This window comes from Phocoena sinus, chromosome 3 (assembly GCF_008692025.1).
Source record: "Phocoena sinus isolate mPhoSin1 chromosome 3, mPhoSin1.pri, whole genome shotgun sequence".
Classification (NCBI taxonomy): Eukaryota; Metazoa; Chordata; class Mammalia; order Artiodactyla; family Phocoenidae; genus Phocoena; species Phocoena sinus.
The window spans coordinates 2,778,617-2,802,806 of record NC_045765.1 but is presented as its reverse complement, the minus strand read 5'-3'; the positions used below and the strand labels follow the sequence as shown (position 1 = coordinate 2,802,806).

General features: G+C 46.0%; 1 long non-coding RNA gene across 1 annotated transcript; it reads right to left on the bottom strand.

Moving 5' to 3' along the window:
- Positions 1 to 313: 313 nt before the first annotated feature.
- LOC116751480 lies at positions 314 to 23,419 on the bottom strand. Its single transcript, XR_004349271.1, has 2 exons — positions 23,298 to 23,419; positions 314 to 1,029 (listed from the first exon to the last, which is right to left on the bottom strand). It is a non-coding gene; the product is annotated as an uncharacterized LOC116751480 (long non-coding RNA).
- Positions 23,420 to 24,190: the final 771 nt, after the last annotated feature.

Here is a 24,190-nt window from a genome sequence, read left to right as displayed (position 1 = left end):
ATCTACATCACTAGAAGTACATTAACAATTCATAATCGGGCTTCCCTGGTGGCGCAGGGTTTAAGCATCCACCTGCCAACGCAGGGGACACGGATTCCAGCCCTGGTCTGGGAAGATCCCACATGCCGCGGAGCAACTGAGCCCATGCGCCACAACTACTGAGCCTGCGCTCTGGAGCCCATGAGCCATAACTACTGAGCCCGCGAGCCACAACTACTGAAGCCCGCGCACCTAGAGCCCATGCTCCGCAACAAGAGAAGCCACTGCAATGAGAAGCTCACGCACCGCAACAAAGATCCAACGCAGCCAAAAATAAATATTTTTAAAAATTCATAATCATTAATGATGTAAGGACTGATAGTTTTTCACGATTATTGTAACGACACATTTCCCAATATTTGTGACTGTTGATGTTTTTGATGCTGCAGTGTGTTTTAGGCAAAGGGTGCCCCAACCCAATATTTGAAAACTATGCTCGCTTATCAGTTTAAGGAGCCTCAAGAGAGAAATAAAAAGTCAGCTTAGGGACTCCCTGGTGGTCCAGTGGTTAAGGCTCCACGCTCCCAATGCAGGGCGGGGCCGGGTTCAATCCCTGGTGGGGGAACTAGATAACCGCACGCTGCAAGGAAGATCTCGCACGTGGCAACGAAGATCCCGTGTGTGCCGCAACTAAGACCCAGTGCAGCCAAATAAATGTTTTTTTTTAAAAAGTCAGCTTCCGACGTCTTAAAAGATGTTTAAGCGGATCTTTGTCTTCACAGTAAAGCTGTTCATTAGGCCTCTGGCCACGTCTGTGTTTGCTAACGTGGGCCCGTTTCTCAGCCCAGATCCTGGAACAAGGTCAACAGAGTAAGATGGGTTGTTCTCTAGAAGGACAAGTGAAGGAGTGATGCCACCCCTACCTGCTGAGGCCAAGGTTCCTGAAGGTTCGAAGCATCACATCTCTGTAGAGTTCCTCTGGACAGGACTTAGCAAAGCCCACTCTGCCCAGGTGAAGTCCGCAGCCACATCCTCAGAGACCGCTGAGTCCTGAAACAGAACACATACGTTAGAGCAACAAACCCACGTCCTCCAGGACAAGCAGGAAGACTGGTGCCGCTCACAGCCCAGGGGGACTGGACTCACACTGTGTTCACCCAAGTCTCTGTCGTCCGCCAGCTTCAAATCTGAGCCTTAGGAGTGACCTTTCCACTCTACCCAGAGTCCTCTTGTTCACTGATCTCATCACATCCCATAGATCTAACAGCACCTGTGACATCTTTTTTTTTTTTTTTTTTCCTTTTTTTGCCAAGCCACGGCAGCATGCAAGAACCTAGTTCCCCGACCACAGATTGAACCCACGCCCTCAAGTGGAAGCATGGAGTCTTAAGCACTGGACTGCCAGGGAATTCCCCAAGCACCTTTGACATCCTGAACTTATTTCCCCAGCAGTTAGGTTGTGACCATTTCTGGTTTATTTCGTCCCCATGGGCACTATGAAGAAATGACAGAAATGCTCTAGAAATGAACCATGTCTGCATCAAGATCACCCATTTCAAATGACAACTATTTCATCTCCCTTTTCCTTGCCCAACACAGCTATCGGCACGTGAGACAAGCATCAGATCTACAGAAGTGGTTAACAATGGGAAAACACTGAAGGACTGGGGAGGTGGTATTCTTTTTAATGCACCTTCCAAACTGTCAGAAACCCAGAGGGAAATTAGAACGGCCAGCACCAGTCTTGACTGGCCATCTTTCTGGAAGAACACTAGGCCATTAAGAGAACACAGGCCTACCGTGCACCGCAACAAAGAGTAGCCCCCCGCTCGCCGCAACTAGAGAAAGCCTGCGCACAGCAACAAAGACTCAACGCGGCCAATAATAAATGAAATAAAAAATAATGAATTAAAAAATAAAAAAGAACACAGGCCTATTTTTCCAATCGGAATATTATTTTTATTTTTAGTTTGGACTTAAGTGTGAAGTTTTGTGCAAATTTGGACTTAAGTGTGAAGTTTTGTGCAAATTAACTTTGAGGGAGAAGCGCAAAGCTCTTGACACTGAACCCAAGGCCCAAAATAAGTAAACAGGATTCTCTGAATTCAGATCCATCAAATATTGATAGGAATAGGGAAATACCAGACGCCCGTCCAGGTAAAGTTCATAATGTCTGGCATCTGATCAAATATAAGGCATTAGAAAAAGCTGAAATGTAGGGACTTCCCTGGCGGTCCAGTGGTTAAGACTCCGCGCGCCTACTGCAGGGGGCGTGGTTTCCATCCCTGATCGGGGAACTAAGATCTCACGTGCCTCGAGGTGTGGCCAAAAAAGAAATAAAAATTTTTAAAAGGTTGAAATGCAAGACTCACGATGATGAGAGAGCTCAATCTATTGAAACATCCCAGCACTGACACCAAGTTAAAATTAGAGAAGGAACTTTTATAATTGTCTTCTATATCAGTGATCCCCAACATTTTTGGCACCAGGGACCGGTTCTGTGGAAGACCATTTTTCCACGGATGGGGGGAGGGGGGAGGGGGGAGGGTTCAGGCGGTAATGTGAGCAGTGGGGACTGGCAAATGACGCTTCACTTGCTTGTCCACCACTCACTTCCTGTGGTGCGGCCTGGTTCCTAACAGGCCCAGGTGTTGGGGACCCCTGTTCTATATGACAAAAACCTTATATAGAGAAATGGAGATATTACTTGAAAAGACCCAAATCAAACCTCAGGACACGGAAACTACAACATCTTAGATGAAAAATATACTGAATGGAGGGGCTTGCCTGGTGGTGCAGTGGTTAAGAATCCGCCTGCCAATGCAGGGGACACGGGTTCGAGCTCTGGTCCCGGAAGATCCCACATGCCGTGGAGCAACTAAGCCCGTGCGCCACAACTACCGAGACTGCACTCTAGAGCCCATGAGCCACAACTACTGAGCCTGTGTGCCACAACTACTGAAGCCCATGTGCCTAGAGCCCATGCTCCGCAACAAGAGAAGCCACTGCAATGAGAAGCCAGCGCACCGCAATGAAGAGTAGCCCCTGCTCGCCACAACTAGAGAAAGCCCGCGTGCAGCAACGAAGACCCAACGCAGCCAAAAATAACTAAATAAATTAATACACACACACACACACACACTGCATGGCATTAAAAGCAGATAAAATACTGCAGAAAAAAGAGATGTGAACATAAAAGGATGGGTCTTTACTGCAAAGATGTGAACCCTGCAATAAAGTATCAAAAAATACAGAGCATCTGTGAGCTGTGAAAGGAGCCCTAACAACCAACTACACATGTAACTAGATTCCGAAATGAGAGAAGGAAGCTAGGAGAAAATCTTCTAGCTATAATAATCAAAATTATTGCTGAGAATTTTTCAAAGTGAATGAAAAATATAAAGCCCATATCTAAGAAGGTTGACGATCACCAATCACAGGAAACAAAGAAATCTACACCAAGGCTTGTCATAATTCCCAGAGATGAGGGAATTTCCCAGCTGTACGGTGGTTAGGACTCCATGCTTTCATTGCCCAGGGCCTGGGTTCCATCCCTGGCCAGGGAACTAAGATCCCACAAGCCATGCAGTGAGGCAAAACAAAACAAAAACCAGAGATGAAGAGAGTATCTTCAAAGCACCCAGAGAAAAACAACAAATAATACACAGATGAACAAACATAAGGTTGACACGTGAGTACTCACTGGAAATAATGCCAGTGCAAATACATTGCTGTAACATATTTTAAGTGCTCAGAGCAAAATTGTATGTCACAGAAAATGTCTATACTAAGAGGGAACACCTTTCTACACTATGGCAACTGAGTCAGACACACAAATGCTGAAAGAATCCATTCCCAGCAAACTGGCACTACCAGAAAAGGGAAAGGAAGTCTTTCAGGCAGAAGAGACAGGACATCAGCTAGAATGGGAGATCTGTACAAAAGCTTGGAAGGTTCTGGATCTGTAGATACATGGATGTAGATATAAGATGGGGGACTTCCCTGGTGGTGCAGTAGTTAATAATCTTCCTTCCAATGCAGGGGACACAGGTTTGATCCCTGGTCAGGGAACTAGGATCCCAGATGCCGCAGGGCAACTAAGCCCCTGCACCACAACTACTGAGTCTGAGCTCTAGAGCCTGCGAGCCACAACTACTGAAGCCTGTGCGCCTAGAGCCCATGCTCTGCAACGAGAAGCCACCACAGTGAGAAGCCTGCTCACTGCAACAAAGAGTAGCCCCCGCTCGCCACAACTAAAGAAAGCCCACACGCAGCAATGAAGACCCAACACAGCCCAAAAAAAAAAAAAAAAGATTAGATGGTTTTTCATTTTTTTGTCATTTCAGTCTGAGAAATACTTGATTATTTCAATAAAACGCCAATATACTGGAGGACTAGTATATATCTAGAAGTAAAACACATGACGACAGTTGCAGGAAGACCAAGAGAGTGGAAATGATGTCTTTTCTGCAGCGTTAGGTTTTTTCACTTCCTTTCCCGGTGGCTTACTTCCTTATAAAGTTAGAACCGGTAATATCCTTTTTCCTCGTTTTCTCTACTGCTGTTCATTTCCTGTGAAGCCAGGTTAAGTGGCCCCTCATCTTGGACAATGTCAACATGGGTAAGGGTCAGTCCTTTGACCCCAGGCTTCTGGCCCCAATATCAAGGCCAACAGGTAGGAGCACCACACCTCTGCCATGAAGGTCAAGCTCAATTCGGGTGTCGACTCCCCAGGTGGCACTGCCACAGTGTGAAATCCTTGAGGGACCTGTAGACGCGTAATCTACAATGCACCAATTTCTCTCCAATGTGAAGAAATTTTCTGATGTATTTGCAGTTAAGGATAAAAACAATTGGGACTTCCCTGACGGTCCAGTGGTTAAGACTCCGTGCTTCCACTGCAGGGGGCCCGGGTATGATCCCTGATCGGGGAAGTAAGATCCCACAAGCTGCGCAGCCAAAAAAAAAAAAAAAGGATAAAAACAAGACTGCAGGGCTTCCCTGGTGGCGCACTGGTTGAGGGTCCACCTGCCGATGCAGGGGACACGGGTCGTGCCCCGATCCGGGAAGATCCCACATGCCGCGGAGCGGCTGGGCCGGTGAGCCATGGCCGCTGAGCCTGCGCGTCTGGAGCCTGTGCTCCGCAACGGGTGAGGCCACAACAGTGAGAGGCCCGCGTACCGCAAAAAAAAAAACAAGACTGCAGTTGCACTGTTGAACACACACACACACACTCTGGAAACAACAGAGGCCCCAAGAGCAAATGGATAAGTTAATCAGATGACTCACAGGTTCCGACACCAGCTTGTGTGAAACAGACTGGGCTAAGATAGAAAACATTTTCAATATAACATCAATAGTGTATTCCTGAGAATACCCACTGATTAAAAGTTCGAAAGAAGCAAAATTACACCAAACACCCTTTGGTGATGAACATGAGAGGGCAGGGGCTTCCCTGGTGGTCCAGTGGTTAAGAATCCGCCTGCCAATGCAGGGGCCATGGGTTCGCACCCTGGTACTGGACGATCCCACATGCCGTGGAACAGCTAAGCCCATGCACCACAACTACTAAGCCTGTGCTCTAGAACCCGCATGACACAACTACTGAAGCCCGCGAGCCACAACTACTGAAGCCCACATGCCTAGAGCCCGTGCTCCGCTACAAGAGAAGCCACCATAATAAGAAGCCCATGCACCACAACAAAGAGCAGCCCCCACTCGCCACAACTAGAGAAAGCCCACACACAGCAACGATGACCCAACGCAGCCCAAAAAATAAAACGAAAAACAAAAGACCCAAAAAAAAAAAAAAAAAAGAAACACAAAACTTGAGTAGGTGTATTTTACACAGAGCAGATTTCAGAAGAAGGAAAATTCTCAAAGAGAGGCATGACATGATGATAAAGGCATCGATTCTCCAAGAAGACATAACAACCCTTAGTGCGTGTGCACCTAACAACAGAGTCCACATGCTAGAGACAAAAACTGATACGACGGCATCGAAAAATGGAAGAATCCACTGTCAGAGACTTCAATGTATCTCTATCAGAAATGACAGATCCTGGAGGCAAAAAGTGAGTAAGAAGATAAATGAACTCAACAGCACCATCCACAACTGGATATAATTCACAACTACGGATGATGTCATCCAGAGACAGCAGCACACAGATTTCTCTCAAATGCACATGGGACCGTCACCAACAAACACCGTATCTTGGGCCATAAAACAAACCTTAATGAATTTAATCAAGAATAGAAATCACAATGAATGCTCTTAGGCCACAGTAGAATTAAATTGGAAATAACATAAAAGTAGCTGGAAAGTCCCCCAAGTACTTGTAAACAACAAACTTCCAAATAACAAACGGATCAAAGAAGAAATCTCCAGAGAAATAAAAAATATTTTGAACTTAATGAAACGAAAATAACAGTTATCAAAATTTGAGGGATGCAGGGCTTCCCTGGTGGCACACTGGTTAAGAACCGCCTGCCCAGTGGTTAAGAATCTGCCTGGCCATGCAGGGGACACGGGTTCAAGCCCTGCTACAGGAAGATCCCATGAGCCACGGAGCAACTAAGCCCATGTGCCACAACCGATGAGCCTGCGAGCCACAACTACTGAAGCCCACGTGCCTAGAGCCCGTGCTCCGCAACAAGAGAAGCCACCGCAATGAGAAGCCCGCACACCGCAACGAAAAGTAGGCCCCTCTCGCTGCAACTAGAGAAAGCCCGCGCGCAGCAACGAAGCCCCAACGCAGCCAAAAATAAAGGAAAAAAAGCCACCCGGCAATGACCAACCACCCTAAACGACCACGTGCAGACGCCCCACCGTGCTCAGAGTCTGATGCAGCAGCAGCAGGACCCACTAGCACAGACAGTGATGGCTAACCAGGTGAGTCTGCTCCTTGCAGGGCAGCTCTTGCTGTAGGAACCCTGACAACTCAAGGCAGCACAGGCCAGCCTCCAGGAGACACCTTCAGATACACAGGCCACGCAGAACAGAGCTAAGATATCTCAGCTCCACACTCCCTGAGGGCCCTGATTTGTTCTCGTGGGCCTTGCCATCCACTGGAGGAGCAGTGGCTGAGAAAAGGGTTTCCAACTCTATGGAGTCTTCGTCACAGGCCTCATCATTTTCGCCCTGGTTAAATGTGCGCTACCGTGGCCTCAGTATCTATGTACTTGGACATAATCTGCTACTCAGAGGACTGCTATTCCTGATGCCGAGGAATCACAGGATGGATTGTCAAGGGTTTGGCTAAGCTGCTCCATGGTACCGCTGCTCTGGCATCCATTCTGTTGGGCCAGGCAGCCTTCAGGGTCCTGGAATTGACACTAGCCCCTTGCATGAGTGCATGCCCTAGACGGCAGCCCCCAGAGGCATGAACAACCATAAGTTCCTATGACTTCACCAGCGGCCCTTGTGATCAACAGTCTCCCCTGCTTCCCCTTGTGCACCCCTTACATAAGACCCCTGTGGAGCTAACCACAGAGATTGTCAGAGTGGATCAAGGAAACAAGACCCAACCATAGGTTGTCTACAAGAAACTCACTTTAAAGATGCAAATAACAGAAAATGGATGCAGAAAGACATACCATGCTAGCACCAATCGAAAGAAAACCGGAGGGACTTCCCTGGTGGCGCAGCGGTTAAGAATCCTCCTGCCAGTGCAGGGGCCATGGGTTCGTGCCCTGGTACTGGAAGATCCCACATGCCGTGGAGCAGCTAAGCCCATGCACCACAACTACTGAGCCTGTGCTCTAGAGTCCGCATGCCACAGCTACTGAAGCCTACATGCCTAGAGCCCGTGCTCTGCTACAAAAGAAGCAACCGCAATGAGAAGCCCGTACACCGCAAGAGCAGCCCCTGCTCACCGCAACTAGAGAAAGCCTGCACACAGCAACGAAGACCCAACGCAGCCCCCAAAAACAAACAAACAAAAACCGGAAAAAACCCAGAAAACTTGAGTAGCTGTATTTCACACAGAGCAGATTTCAGAGGAAGGAAAATTCTTAGAGATAAAGAGAGGCATGACACGATGATAAAGCCATCGATTCTCCAAGACATAACAACCTTTAGTGCGTGTGCACCTAACAACAGAGTCCACATGCTAGAGACAAAAACTGATACGACGGCATCGAAAAATGGATGGATCCACTATCAGAGACTTCAATATATCTCTATCAGAAATGACAGATCCTGGAGGCAAAAAGTGAGTAAGAAGATAAATGAACTCAACAGCACCATCCACAACTGGATATAATTCACACCTACGGACGACGTCATCCAAAGACAGCAGCACACAGATTCCTCTCAAGTGCACATGGGACCATCACCAACAAACACCGTATCTTGGGCCATAAAACAAACCCTAATGAATTTAAGAGAATAGAAATCACAATGGATGCTCTTAGGCCACAGTGGAATTAAACTGGAAATAACATAAAGGTAGCTGGAAAGTCCCCCAAGTACTTGTAAACAACAAACTTCCAAATAACAAACGGATCAAAGAAGAAATCCCCAGAAAAATAAAAAATATTTTGAACTTAATGAAAATGAAAATAACACTTATCAAAATTTGACGGATGCAGGGCTTCCCTGGCGGTACAGTGGTTAAGAACCACCCAGCAATGCAGGGGACACGGGTTCAAGCCCTGGTACAGGAAGATCCCACGAGCCACGGAGCAACTAAGCCCATGTGCCACAACTAATGAGCCTGTGAGCCACAACTACTGAAGCCCGCGTGCCTAGAGCCCATGCTCTGCAGCAAGAGAAGCCACCACAATGAGAAGCCCGTGCACTGCAACGAAGAGTAGTCCCTGCTCGCCACAACTAGAGAAAAGCCCGCACGAAGCAACGAAGACTCAATGCAGACAAAAATAAAATTTTTTTAAATGTGAGGGATGCAGTGAAAGCAATGCTTAGAGAAAGCACTGAAAGGATATATTAAAAAAGAAGATAAAAAATCAATAATCTAAACCTCTACCTTAAGAAACTAGAAAAAGGGCAAATTAAATCTAAAGTAATCAGAAGAAAAAAATACTAAAATTTGGAGCAGAAATCAATAAAATTTAAAAGAGGAAATTGGTAGAGAACATCAACTAAACCCAAAGCTGGCTCTCTGAAAAGATCAATAAAATCATACGCTAACTAGGAAAAAAATAGAGAAGACAGAAATTATTATCAGCAAAGAACTAGGGGATATCATTGCACGTCTTATGGATGTTGAAAGGGTAATAATGGAATACTAGGAATAACTATACCCACAAATTTAATAACCTTGTTGGAATGGCCCTATTCCTTGAAAGACACAGCCTGCAAGAACTCACACAAGAAGAAATAGATAATCTGAATAGTCCTATATCTATGAAAGAAACTGAATGAACAATCAGTAACCTTCCAGGAACCTTGCTACACTGTTGGTGGCGATGTAAATTGGTGCAGCCACTATGGAAAACAGTATGGAGGGTCCTTACAAAACTAAAAACAGAATTACCATATGATCCAGCAATCCCACTACTGGGCATATATCTGGACAAAACTGTAATTCAAAAAGATATATACATCGCAATGTTCACAGCATCACTATTTACAATAGCCAAGACATGGAAGCAACCTGAGTGGATAAAGAACATATGGTACACATACAATGGAATATTACTCAGCCATAAAAAAGACTGAAATAATGCCATTTGCAGCAACATAGATGGACCTAGAGATAGTCATACTAAGTGAAGTAAACCAGAGAAAGGGAAATATCATATATTGCTTATATGTAGAATCTAAAACAATAAATAAAAGAAAATAAAACATACAGATGAACTGATTTCCAAAATAGAAAGAGACTCACAAACATAGGAAACAAACTTATGGTTACCAAAGGGGAAAGGGGCATGGACAGAGGGATATATTAGGAAGTTGGGATTAACATATACACACTACTATATATAAAATAGATAATCAACAAGGACGTATTATATAGCACAGGGAATACTCAATATTTTGTAACAACCTGTAAGAGTAAAGAATCTGAAAAATATATGTATGTGTGCGTGTGTGTATAAAACTGAATCGCTGTGCTGTACACCTGAAACTAACACACTATTGTAAATCAACTGTACTTCAATAAAAAAGTAAAGTAAAAAATAATATAATTACTAACCTTCCAAAACAGAAAACACCAGATCCAGATGGGTTCCCTGGTGAATTCTACCAAACATTTGAGGAAGAAATTAATTCTCTACAATTAGTTTCAGAGGACAGAAGCAGAGGGAATGTGCACTAACTCATTCTATGAGGTAAGCATTTCCCTAATAACAAAACCACACAGACATTACAAGGAAACTATAGATCAGTCTCTCTCATAAAGAGTGATGTAAAAATCCCAAACAAAATATTAACAAACTGGGGATTTCTCTGGTAGTCCAGTGGGTAAGACTCCATGGGGGGCACAGGTTTGATCCCAGTTTGGGGAACTAGATCCCATATGCCGCAACTAAGAGTTTGCATGCTGCAGCTAAGTAGACCGCATGCCTCAAGGAAACCACAACTAAGACCCAGTGCAGTCAAAATAAATACATATTTTTAAAAAATATTAACAAACTGAATCCAGTAATACAGAAGAATTATATGCCATAATCAACTGGTATTTATCCCAGGTATGCAAGGCTGGCTCAACATTCAAAAATCACTTCAGGGGACTTCCTTTGTGGTCCAGTGGTTAAGAATCCACCTTCCAATGCAGGGGACGGGAGTTTGATCCCTGGTGAGGAAACTAAGATCCCACATGACACAGGGCAACTAAGCCCACGTGCCACAACTACTGAGCCTGCGTGCCTCAACTAGAGAGCCAGCATGCTGCAAACTACAGAGCCCATGCACTCTGGAGCCCATGAACCACAACTAGAGAGCCTGTGGGCCACAACTAGAGAGAAGCCCACGCGCTGCAATGAAAGATCCCACGTGCGGCAACTAAGACCCAACACAGCCAAAAATAATAAAAATAAAATAATTTAAAAAAATCACTTCAACGGTCTAAACAAAAATCACAGCATATCAAAAGATTTTTCTAAATCTATTTGAAAAGGCAAGACTATGGAGATGGTAGTAAAAGGATCAGTGGTTGCTGGGGATTGGGGTTGGGGGAGGGGCGACTAGGAGGCGCACGGCATTTTTTAGGGCAGTGAACGTGTTTCGTAGGATACTATAAAGGTGGACGCATCTTCTTCTAAACCCACAGAACATACATGCAAAGTCAGCTGTGGACTGTGGGTGATGACACGTCAGTGTATGTTCATCCACAGGAACAAACACACCATCTCACACGTTCAGGGGTCTGTAGGCCGGCAGGCCCAATTTACCATGCGCCGTTAACTGCCCACGGGCATCTGGTAGCCCTCCTAGCAATACAGAGCAGTGGCGCACCACGATGACCACTCGCTGGGCCCTGCTGCAGACGAGGCCCTCCCGGGCCCTGAGACGGGGCTGCTGGCACCCAGCTGCCCTGATGCCTTGGGTTGTGCATGTGCCCCTGGCGCCTCCCACGTGCTGATACCCCTGGCAGCAGTGCCCCTGGCACCTCCCGTGTGATGATGGTCTTGTGGACCCACAACCCAGGTGGCACTCAGGAAATACCCAAATACTCGAGCCACGTGCAGCACATGCCTTGTGTCTAGATGCTTTCCATGGAGCTGCTGACCGCTTGGCTGAGGACTATTCGTTGACCGGCCAGGGCAGGGGCAGTTTCCCTGAAGGGGCCTTTCATTGCATGTGGGTAGACAGCCCGGGCGAGGCTGCACAAAAGCACGGCAGACATAGCTGGACAGAGCCCGGAAGCCCCCAGGGTGTCTCCCTCCCCTCTCCAATGCCCTCGGATTAAGCGGATTCCAACGCTCTTCCGACATCTGCTTGTCTTAACTACATTACACTGCTTGGGCACTAGGCTTCTAAGCTTCACACTCAGACAAGTTCATATTCGATTAGCTGAGATGAGGTGTGTCAGTCATCAAACAGATATCAGAGGTGAAGAGGCTGGATCCACTCGTGATGTGATCTGTGGTCAGACTAGGAAGAACTTTCAGAGCCCCATCCTCTTCCCTGCCTGGCCCGGTCTATGCGAATGGATAAGGAGGCCCACGAGTGCCATGTGTCCTGTGGGTGGGAAGATCAAACCTCATAAACGCCCAGCCACGACGGAGGCCCCACCAGCTCTTCCTCTGGCCACCTGCAAGAGCGCACACCTGCGTCCATCTCCCCAGATTACCAACTATTTTCTGATCCTCTTGGTGCAAGTGGCATCACCCTGACAACCAAGCCCATCTTGGGTGGGGGCAGGGTTGATCCCCCTCCTAAAGGGCAACCAGAGAACAGAAGATGTTTGGGGGCTGAGAAACAGGGGTCTAGTATGGGCAATTTGGAGAAGATGAGGCCGAGACATCCAAGTGTATACGATTTCCAAAGTTTTCAGAAGCACGTGTCATAGCAGAAAACCCTCGAGGCCACCCGAGTGGCTACTAGCAGTAGAATCAAGAAATGAACAGGGTGCAGCCCCACCACAGGGCCCTACAGACTAGCGAAAGGGACCAGACTGCCATCCCATGGGCAGCTAACAGCGCTGAGTAACGGAAAACTGAATGCCATTTGCACTCCGAAGAAAGCACACAGAATTAAAACACAGTGACCCAGGGAGACACACACTTGTCACTCACCCGCCAGAGGAGGCCTGTCTGGAAGTCATGTTGAGCGGGGGCTGGTGTGAGGGATTCATCCAGGTCTTGGCCTGGCCGTCCCTCCAACGATGTCCACCTCAGTAAGTTTACGTGGGTCCCGCAATGGCTTATGCATTTTCTACAGACACTATATTTGACAATTAAATCCTATGAAGTGGGGGCTTGGAGACAAGATGGCAGAGGGGAAGGACGTGAACTCGTCCCCCTCATGAAAATACCAAAATCACAACTAACTGCTCAACAACCACTGACCAAAAACCACCGGAAGCTACCAAAAAAGTTACCCTACATCTAAAGACAAAGAAGAAGCAAAGAGACAGCAGGAGGGGCGCAATCACGATGAAATCAAATTCCATACCCACCGGCTGGGCAACCCACAAACTAGAAAATATTTACACTGGAAAGGTTCGCACACAGGAGTTAAAGTTCTGAGCCCCACATCCGTCTCCCCAGCCTGGGAGTCTGGCATTGGGAGGGTGAGTGCCCAAACCAGCACAAGAGAAAAAAATCCTACAAAAACAAATCCAAAACAATTAACAAAATGGCAATAAGAACATACAAATCAATAATTACCTTAAACATAAATGGATTAAATACTCTAACCAAAAGACACAGACTGGCTGAATGGATACAGAAACAAGACCCATACATATGCTGTCTAAAAAAACCCACTTCATATCTAGGGACACACAGACTGAAAGTGAAGGGATGTAAAAAGGTATTCCACACAAATGGAAATCAAATGAAAGCTCAGTAGCAATACTCATCGGACGGAACAGACATGAAAATAAAAGCTGTTACAAGAGACAGACACTACATAATGATCAAGGGATCAATCCAAGAAGATATAACAATTGTAAATATATATGCATACAGCAGAAGAGCACCTCAATATATAAGGCAAAAGCTAACAGCCATCAAAGGAGAAATTAACAGTAACTCAATAATACTGGGGAAACTTAACACCCCACTTTCATCAATGGACAGATCATCCAGACAGAAAACCAATAAGGAAACATAGGGCTTAAATGACATGTTAGACCAGATGGACTTATTTATTTTTTATTTATTTATACATTGAGTCTTTGTAATGCTTATTTGTTTATTTATCTTTGGCTGTGATGGTTCCTCATTGCTGCATGTGGACTTTCTTTAGTTGCAGCGAGCAGGGGTTACTCTTGATTGTGGTGCACAGGCTTCTCACTGCACTGGCTTCTCTTGTTGTGGAGCACAGGCTCTAGGTGTGGTGGCTTCAGTAGTTGTGGCACGCAGGCTCAGTAGTTGTGGCTCACAGGCTCTAGAGCACAGGCTCAGTAGTTGTGGCACATGGGCTTTGTTTCTCTGCAGCATGTGGGATCTTCCCAGACCAGGGATCAAACCCATGTCCCCTGCATTGGCAGGTGGATTCTTAACCACTACGCCACCATGGAAGTCCCTAGATCTGATGGACTTAATTGATATTTATAGAAGTAGCAGAATACACATTCCTCTCAAGTGCACATGGAACATTCTCCAAAATAGAACACATGCTGAGCCACAAAGCAAGCCTCGGTAAATTTATGAAACTGAAATCATATCAAGCATCTTTTCTGATCACAATGCTATGAGATTATAATTCAACAAAAAAAACTGTAAAAGACACAAACACATACAGGCTAAACAATATGCTACTACACAACCAATGGATCACGGAAGAAGTCAAAGCAGAAATAGAAAATACCTAGAGAAAAATGAAAACGAAAACACGATTCAAAACCTCCAGGACACAGCAAAAACAGTTCTAAGAAAAGTTTATAGCAATACAGTTGTACCTCAGGAAACAAGAAAAATATCAAATAAACAACCTAACCTTACACCTAAAGCAACTAGAGAAAGAAAAACAAACAAAACCCAAACTTAGTAGAAGGAAAGAAATCATCAAGATCAGAGCAGAAATGAATGAAATTAGAGACAAAGTAATAGAAAAGATCAATGAGACTAAAAGCCAGTTCTTTCAAAAGATAAACAACAAAACTCATAAACCTTTAGCCAGACTCATCAGGAAAAAATGGAGGGCTCAAATCAAAAAACTTAGAAATGAAAATGGAAAAGTTAAAACAGACACCACAAAAATACAAAGGATCATAAGAGACTACTACACGCAACTATATGCCAATAAAATGGACAACCCAGAAGAAATGGACAAATTCTTAGAAAAGTACAATCTCCCAAGACTGAACTAGGAAGAAATAGAAAATATGAAGAGAAAAATCACAAGTACTGAAATTGAAACTGTGATTTAAAAACTCCCACCAAACGGAAGTCCAGGACAAGAATTTCCCAGGTGAATTCTATCAAACATTTAGGGAAGAGTTAATGCCTATGCTTCTGAAACTATTCCAAAACACTGCAAAGGAAGGAACACTCCCAAACTCATTTTATGAGGCCACCATAACTCTGATACCAAAACCAGACAAAGATACAACAAAAAGAAAATTGTAGTCCAGTATCACTGGTGAACACACACGCCAAAATCCTCAACAAAATACTAGCAAACCGTGGGAATTCCCTGGCAGTCCAGGGGTTAGGACTCCATGCTCTCACTGCTGAGGGTCTGGGTTCGATCTCTGGTCAGGGAACTAAAACCCCATAAGCCACACAGCATGGCCAAAAAAAAAAAAAATACTAGCAAACCAAATCCAACAATACATTAAAAGGATCATACACCATGATCAAGTGGGATTTACCCCGGGGATATAAGGATTCTTCAATATCTGCAGATGGATCACTGTGATACACCACGTTAACCATCTGATCATCTCAATAGACACAGAAAAGGTTTCTGACAAAATTCAAAACCGATTTATGATAAAAACTCTCCAGAGAGTGGGCATAGAGGGAACATAGCTCAACATAATGAAGTCCATATATGACAAATCCACAACTAACATCACACTCAATGGTGAAAAGCTGAAAGCATTTCCTCTAAGATCAGGAACAAGACAAGGATGTCCACTCTCGCCACTTTTACTCAGCATAGTTTTGGAAGTTCTGGCCATGGCAATCAGAGAAGAAAAAGAAATAAAAGGAAAAGAAGAAGTAAAACTGTCACTCTTTGCAGATGACATGATACTATACATAGAAAACCATAAAGATGCTGCAGAAAACTACTAGAGCTCATCAAGGAATTCCGTAAAGTTTCAGGATACAAAATTAATACGCAGAAACCTGTTGCATTCCTATACACTAACGACGAAAGATTAGAAAGAGAAATTAAGGAAACAACTCCATTCACCATCCCATCAAAAAAAATAAAATACCTAGGAATAAACCTACCTGAGGAGGCAAAGACCTGTATTCTGAAAACTATGATATGCTGATGAAAGAAACTGAACATGACACAAACAGATGGAAACATATATACCATTTTCTTGGATTGACAGAATCAATATTGTCAAAACGACTATACTGCCCAAGGCTATCTTCAGATTCAATGCAAGCCCTATCAAATTACCAATGGCATTTTTCACAGAACTAGAACAAAAAATTTTTTAATTTGTATGGAAAGACAAAAGACCCCAAATAGCCAAAGCAATCTTTGGGTCAACAAAGAACGGAGCTGGAGGAATCAGGCTCCCTAACTTCAGACTATACTACGGAGCTACTGTGATCAAGACAGTGTGTTACTGACACAAAAACAGAAATATAGATCAATGGAATGGGATAGAAAGCCCACAGATAAACCCACGCACCTATGGTCACTTAATGTACAACAAAGGAGGCAAGAATATACAATGGAGGAAACAGTCTCTTCGGTAAGTGGTGCTGGGAAAACTGGACAGCTGCATGTAAAAGAATGAAATTAGAACAATCTCTAACAACATACACAAAAATAAACTCTAAATGGATTAAAGATCTAAGTGTAAGTCCGGACACTATAAAATTCTTAGAGGAAAGCATAGGCAGAACACTCTTCGACATAAATCACAGCAATATCTTTTTTGATCCATCTCCTACAGTAATGAAAATAAAAATAAACATACGGGACCTCATTAAACTCAAAAGCTTTTGCACAGCAAAGGAAACCATAAACAAAAAGACAACCCACAGAATGGGAGAATATATTTAGAAATGATGCAACCAACAAGGGATTAATCGCCAATATTTACAAACAGCTCATGCACCTCAATATCAAAAAAACAAACACCCAATCAAAAAATAGGCAGAAAGGGACTTCCCTGGCAGTCCACTGGTTAAGACCTCACCTTCAAATGTATAGGGTGGGTTCGATCCCTGGTCGGGAAGCTAAGATCCCACATGCCTCGTGGCCAAAAAATCCAAGGCATAAAACAGAAGCAATATTGTAACAAATTCAATAAAGACTTTACAAATGGTTCACATCAAAAAAAAAATCTTTAAACAACTGGCAGACCTAAATAGACATTTCTCTAAAGAAGACATACAGATAGCCAAGAGGCACATGAAAACATGCTCAACATCGCTAATTATTAGAGAAATACAAATCAAAACTACGAGATACCACCTCACACCAGTCAGAATAGCCATCATCAAAAAGTCTACAAATAGGGCTTCCCTGGAGGCGCAGTGGTTGAGAGTCCGCCTGCCGATGCAGGGGACACGGGTTCGTGCCCCGGTCCAGGAAGATCCCACATGCCGCAGAGCTGCTAGGCCCGTGAGCCATGGCTGCTGAGCCTGCTCATCCGGAGCCTGTGCTCCGCAACGGGAGAGGCCACAACAGTGAGAGGCCCGTGTACTGCCAAAAAAAAAAAAAAAAAAAAGGCTACAAATAATAAATGCTGGAGAGGGTGTGGAAAAAACGGAACCCTCCTACCCTGTTGGTATTAATGTAAATCTGTACAGCCACTATGGAGAACAGCATGGAGGGACCTTAAAAAACTTAAAATAGAGCTAGCATATGATCCAGCAATCCTACTCTTGGGCATATATCTGGAGAAAACCATGCTTTGAAAGAATACATCACCACAGTGTTCACTGCAGTACTGTTTACAATAACCAAGACATGCAAGCAACCCAAATGTCCGTCAACAGATGAATGGATAAAGATGTGGTACCTATACACAATGGAACTTTTCAGCCATTAACAAGAATGAAATAATGCCATTTGCAGCAACATGGATGGACCTAGAGACTGTCATACTAAGTGAAGTAAGTCACACAGAGAAAGACAAATATATGATAACACTCATGTTAGATCTTATTTGAAAAAAGTGGTACAAATGAACTTATTTACAAAACAGAAACAAACTCACAGATTTTGAAAACGAACTTATGGTTACCAAAGGGTAAACCTGGGACGTGGGATAAATTAGGAGCTTGGGATTAACATACACACAGTACTCTAATAAAACAATGTAAAGCAACTATACTCCAATAAAAATTAATTTTTAAAAATACACACACTATATATAAAATAGATAACCAACAAGACCACCGGGAACTCTACTCAATATTCCATAATAGTGCTTCCCTGGTGGTGCAGTGATTAATAATCTGCTTGCCAATGCAGGGGACACGGATTCGAGCCCTCCTCTGGGAAGATCCCACATGCCGTGGAGCAATGAACACCCAACGCAGCCAAAAATAAAATTTAAAAATATATATTCCATAATTACCCAAATGGGAAAAGAAATCGAAAAAAGAATAGATATATGTATAACTGAATCACTTTGCTGTACATCTGAAACGATCACATTGTAAATCAAATACAGTCCAACATGAAATAACTCTAAGTATTACAAATGGAAGATCCACAAAGAAGTTGAATCAGAGAATAAGCTTATAATCAGACTATAGGGTTTTTGGTAAGTTTCCAGAAATGCAATACAAAAACAGATCTTGGTGCATTGTGAATCACTAGTAACAGCAGCTAAAAGACACCCTTAGAGGATAACCTAGACCATTAAAACTAAGTTTAATGGCACCTTTTCAATTTGTTAGAAATTGTAAGTCCTAAAGTATGTCTGCGAAATAATACCAAATTTATATAGTGATCCCTACCCCGGTTCCCGGCACAGAGCTCTTAAAACCCTTAAAATGGATTAAAGATGCACCAGGAGCATCTTCCGTTCTGTGGAGGCAACTGGGTGGGCTCCGGGATGGGGCTGGTCAGCAGAAAGGCTGCGCCATGATTGGAAGCTTGGGCTTTTTAGCCCCACCCCCCAACCTCCAGAGAGGGGCGAGGGGCTGGAAACAGAGTGAATAAGTGATCACGCCTGGGTGAAGAAGCCTCCATAAAATCCCAGTAGCAGGGGGTTCTGAGAGCTTCAAGGTGAACACATCCACACCAGGAGGGTGACACACCCCAGGTCCAGGGGCACAGAAGCTCCTGCACTCGGGACCCTCCCAGACCTCGCCCTGTGTATCTCTTCATCTGGACGTCCGTGTGTATCTTTTATCATATCCTTCACTAAACTGGTAAACGTAAGCAGTCCCCCTGAGTTCTGAGAGCCGCTCTAGCAAATTAACTGAACCTGAGAAGGGGTTATGGGAAACTGATCTGTAGCCAAGTCAGACAGAAGTTGTGGGCAACGTAGGGACCAACTACCTTCGATTAGCATCTAAAGTGGGGGGACGGTCCTTAGGGACTGAGCCCTTAACCTGTGGGGGGGGCGGTCTGACACTGTCTCCAGGTGGACGGTGTCAGAACTGAGTTGGGTTGTAGGACACCTGGTTGGTGTCACAGAATTGCTGGATCTGGGAAACCCCTATAGCTCTGGTGACCAGAAGTATCAGAAGTGAAATGTTCAGTGTGAAAGTAAAACAGACACAGTGCAGAGAGCTGTAGTTACTTCCAAGGCAATCTCTAATGAAGGACATAAAATGATGTGGTTTTTTTTTTCGTTTTAGCCGCACCACTTGGCTTGCGGGATCTTAGTTCTCCGACCAGAGTTCAAACCCAGGTCCCCTGCAATGGAAGCTCAGAGTCTTAACCACTGGACCGCCAGGGAAGTCCCTGAAACGATTATAAAGGGAAAATTATAAAGTGTTACCGAACGACATCAAAGCAGAAAGAAAGAGAGAGTACGTGTTCTCAGAAAAGAGACGCAATGCCATCATGATGGCAACCCTCCGGAAGAGATGCAGAGTGTTAACAAAATTCCATCACATCCAAAACCAGGGCGGGTTTGTTGCTTTACGAAAAACTACTTCTAAGAACTGAAATGAGAGCCAAATGTCTAAGAACAGCCAAGTTTCCTACAGAACAAGGTGGAAGAACTTTCCCTAAAACACATCAAAGCATTTAAGCCCAGACAGTAGTTGGGGCCACACAGCATTAGCAGAAGGAGGGACTCACAGACCTGGGGAAAGAATGGACACAGGGCAGGAATCTCCTCCAGCGCAGGACAAACGGCTGTCTACGGGCGATGGGGTAGGGGGGTGGGTAACACTGTCAATGTCATGTATAATAATCCATTTAATGCAGATTTTGGGGGGGGTTTTTTTGACCAGCATTTTCCCTCTAAATTTAAACTTATCCATAAGCTACGAAGCCACGCTTTTTTCTCTGAAGTGCAGAAACTCAAGTCGCATCTCGCACTTGGAGATAAAAACAAGAATGACTGCCGCAGCATTGCTAGCTAATAAAAAAATGCACTTGGGGAATTCCCTGGCAATCCAGAGGTTAGGGCTTGGTGCTTCTACTGCAGGGGGCCCGGGAACTAAGATCCCACAAGCCATGGTGCAGCCAAAAAAAAAAAAAAAAAAAAAAAAAACACGTGGAAGAACCCAGGCAGCAGAGGCACTGGAACACATTACTGGTGATTTACGAACTAACGTTCACTTATTGGAAACTGAAGGGGCAAAATCAGACGGCACACTGCTTGGTGATAAGAGATGGTAAAGGTATGAATAATAACAAAGAATCGGGACAGAGGTCACCTTGGCAACAGGAGGGAGAGACGATGTGGGAGAAGCACAGGAGATGCGGAGATGCCAACAGGTACCAGGGCCTACCTGTACACCTGGGGGGTGAGTCCACAGGTGTTTATATTGTTATTAATGTTGCAGCAAAACAGAAACAAGCAAACGGGCTTAGGCACAGACCAGCCAAACGGGCCTGAAAGACATAAGCAACCTTGGTTATTCTGTAGCTGTTACTACTAACAAACACCTGTAGCTAGACTTGTCCTTCACAAAGCTGATTACTCTAGGAATCCACATGAATTAACACTCTGCACCTGGCACTCTTCTCCCCCTACACTCCCTTGTAGCGCTCTTTATTTCACAGGCCTATAACTTCAGGGATACCAGACCCGGTTGCCAGGCTGCCTAACGCCAGCTGTGACCACTTTGAAATAATGCAAGAAAAAAGTACAAGACCTGCACAACTTTGATCCTTATCACCCACCCCAGACCGAGAGTCCTGAGTATAAAAAACTTCTCTCTACCCTTTCGAGGGGGCACAGTTCTTGAGGCGCTAGCCTACTGTGTTCCCCCCTTTGCCTGGCAAAGAATCCAGCTATTCTTTCTTTTCCTCAAAACTGTCTCCATATTTCTGTTCCGCATCGGTGCACAGAGAGCCAAGATTATTTTCGCATCATTAACTTAATGCAAAAGTCACACGATTTAAGAGCAGCCCCACGGGAAGCACAGCACACCTCAGGACACACTACCCCCAGCACTACTGGAAGTGGGTCCCCTCCCCTCATGATCATGGCATCAACAGCTCCTCCTGTGGTAGTTCCATGGTCTGGAGGCCACCTGCATGGGGTGAGGGGGGCAGCAAGACCCCAGGGCACCTCCCTTCACCTCCCTCGCAGGCTCAGCTTTGCGCTCAGCTTGTCCCCCACCCCAGGTGATGCCCCTGCTTCAAGCTCCGTAGGTCATTTACAGGAGACAAAGACCCTCCTCCCAGAGTGTGAATGGGAGCCTGCAGGATCCCTGCTTCCACCTGTGTTCACGGATAACGTAGAGGGAAATTCTAGGGCACTTTTACAGTTTTAATAACTGGATCCTGCTTACTCCTTTCAGAAGACAGGCATTGAGACAGGCTGGGACCTGGGACCCTTTGCTGCAGTGCTTGCACCTGGACAACCATCTCCTCCAGCAACAGATGCAACGATACTCTAAGGGACTAAAAATAACTGCACGCACGCGCAGTGGGGGCAAATTAAGAACAAGATACAAAAACGCCAAAACCCAACTGCCACTTCCGAGGTACGGTAGCAAAAGCAGAGTCCTGTGCATGATCCCCGCACGCTGCACCACCACGGGGGTGGCCAGACCATCTAAGCCACCCCTCCGGCCCGACCCACGCACCTACCCCCACCCCCACCCCGTTTAAGGAACCAGCCCGCCCCTCCTCCTGGATCCAGCAAAGGCACCAGTTACTTGTTCTCGCTCCCTCGTGCTGTAGCAGGAACCTCAATAAAGCCTTGCCTGAACTCTTCACCTGGCCTGATCAATTTCTACTCATTAAGGGCTCCAAGAACCCAGGTAACAGTTATCAGCTAATACCCTCATGGTAACACAGTGTTTGTAAGTTAATCAGAATTGAACACTAGTTGCTTTTACCGGTCACATTTTACAGAATTTTCATTAATCTGAATGCCACGTGTTAACAGGAAATGGAACAGGACCACAGCGTCAGGAACTCTGTACCTTGTATGGAAGAGTCACTATTATTTTTATAAAGACATGAATCCACCTCTTTGTCGACCTTATTTCAGTGTACTGTCAAGTTTATCAGCGTAATAGCCACTTATCTTACCAGCAAAAGTGAGTTCAGCAATAGAGGGAGTAATTGCAATCTATGACGGACCACCGGCAAACCCAGAGAATAATGAAGGGGCGCTATTATAGGGAAAAAGAGTAGTTTGGAGGAGCTGTAATAACCGAGGAGTCCATTGGAGGAGCTGGGCGTCCATAATATGGAGGCTTCTCAGTGGCTGGGCTGTCCTGGCCCAGAGAGGTTTTCTCCTTTCTGCTGGGTAGTAAGATGCGCCTTCCCGTTGGAGACGTAGAGGGTGGTCTCTACCTGTTTGGAGTAATTGATGAAGCTTGGGGAGAGGGAGGGGGACGCAGAGAGCTCTCCCTATAGACCCATTTCCACTCCAACTTTAGCTGAGGTTTCTTCAATTAATTCCACAGAACTTTCTGCATTTTCCCCACAACTGCAGTGGAAGACAGGACATTCCTGAGACCCTTCCCAGAACAACACGAGTCGAAACAACACGCTCCGCGCCAGGAGACCAAGAACAGACCTGAGGAACTTACTACTCTAAGTGGAAGGAGATGGGGAAAGGATCCGTTATTTTACCTTTACTGAAAACTGAGGCCAGAGTGAAAGCAGAACCGTCAGGTCCAGGGCGGGTCCCCTGCAGTCACCCCAACCGCCCTCCCCAAGTCCTGTCCTCCCTCCGACCCCACCCAGCAAAGGACTCGGGGAGGGACCCCCGCGTGGGGACGCGACAGGACGCCAAGACCCCACCCCGGGGCGGAGGGCTTATTGGGGTGGAGACTAGCAGGGGGAGCGGGGAGGGAGACGCGGGACCCCGTTAGCTTCCAGCGGGTCCTTTGCCTGTTCCAACCAGCCCCTCCTGGTCTCCGGCCCCAGCTCGGGCACTCACCATCTCCTCCTCGCTCTGAGCTCTCCCCGGCGTCACGCCAGCGGCCCCGAGACTTGGGCAGGTGAGAGCGATGGGGAACGTACACCTGGGATAGCGTGGGCCAGGCGCGCAAGAGCTTGGCGTGCTCACGAGCTCAGTGTGCGCACCAGCGCTGCTTAAGTACAAGAGCCACGACAACACGGGCCGAAATTGCGCCCGCCCCCGACCCTAATTGGACGGTGCCCTGGGCTCCGTGCCCTGATTGGACGGAGTTCGGGACTCCACGCCCTGATTGGCGGGTTTCCAAATTCTTCCCTGACACTTGATTGGGCAGTTCTCCAGCCCCTACTACAGATGAGAGGTTAGTCCTCCAGGCCCCGCCCCCGCCGTTCCTAATTGGACAGCATCACGGACTCCCTGGGAACCCGAGCAAAAGGCCGGCTGAGGTCACGTGTTGTATGCCTCAGACGGTACCTACGTGGCCTCCTTCCCGGGACGGGTCTCCGAGCGGAAACCCCTCCCGGCAAGGCTGACTCGCCGTCCGCCCGCCACTCGGCGGCCCCTCGTAGTCCTCCTGCTGGACCTGGATGTCCTAACTCAGTTTCTTTGCGGAGCGCCCCTTGTCCGGAGCGGGGACTGGAAGGACGAGAATGGGACAGGGCAGGGGGTCCTGTTATGGTGACCTTCGGGGTCAGGGGTCGGCCCGATGCGAGGTCATCCTGGGTCTGTGCCCTTTAAGAACAAAGACTCAGTGACGTCACCGCGTGCAACGAAGGGTCAGGTTCCGTCCCACAGGTGACCTTTGACACGGGGAGGGCCCGCCTTCCATCCCCTTCCCCATCTCTTGGGCTAGAGGTCAGCAGCCCTCAGCCAGGGACCTTTGCCCCGTGGGAATTCGGACCCCCAGTCCCCAG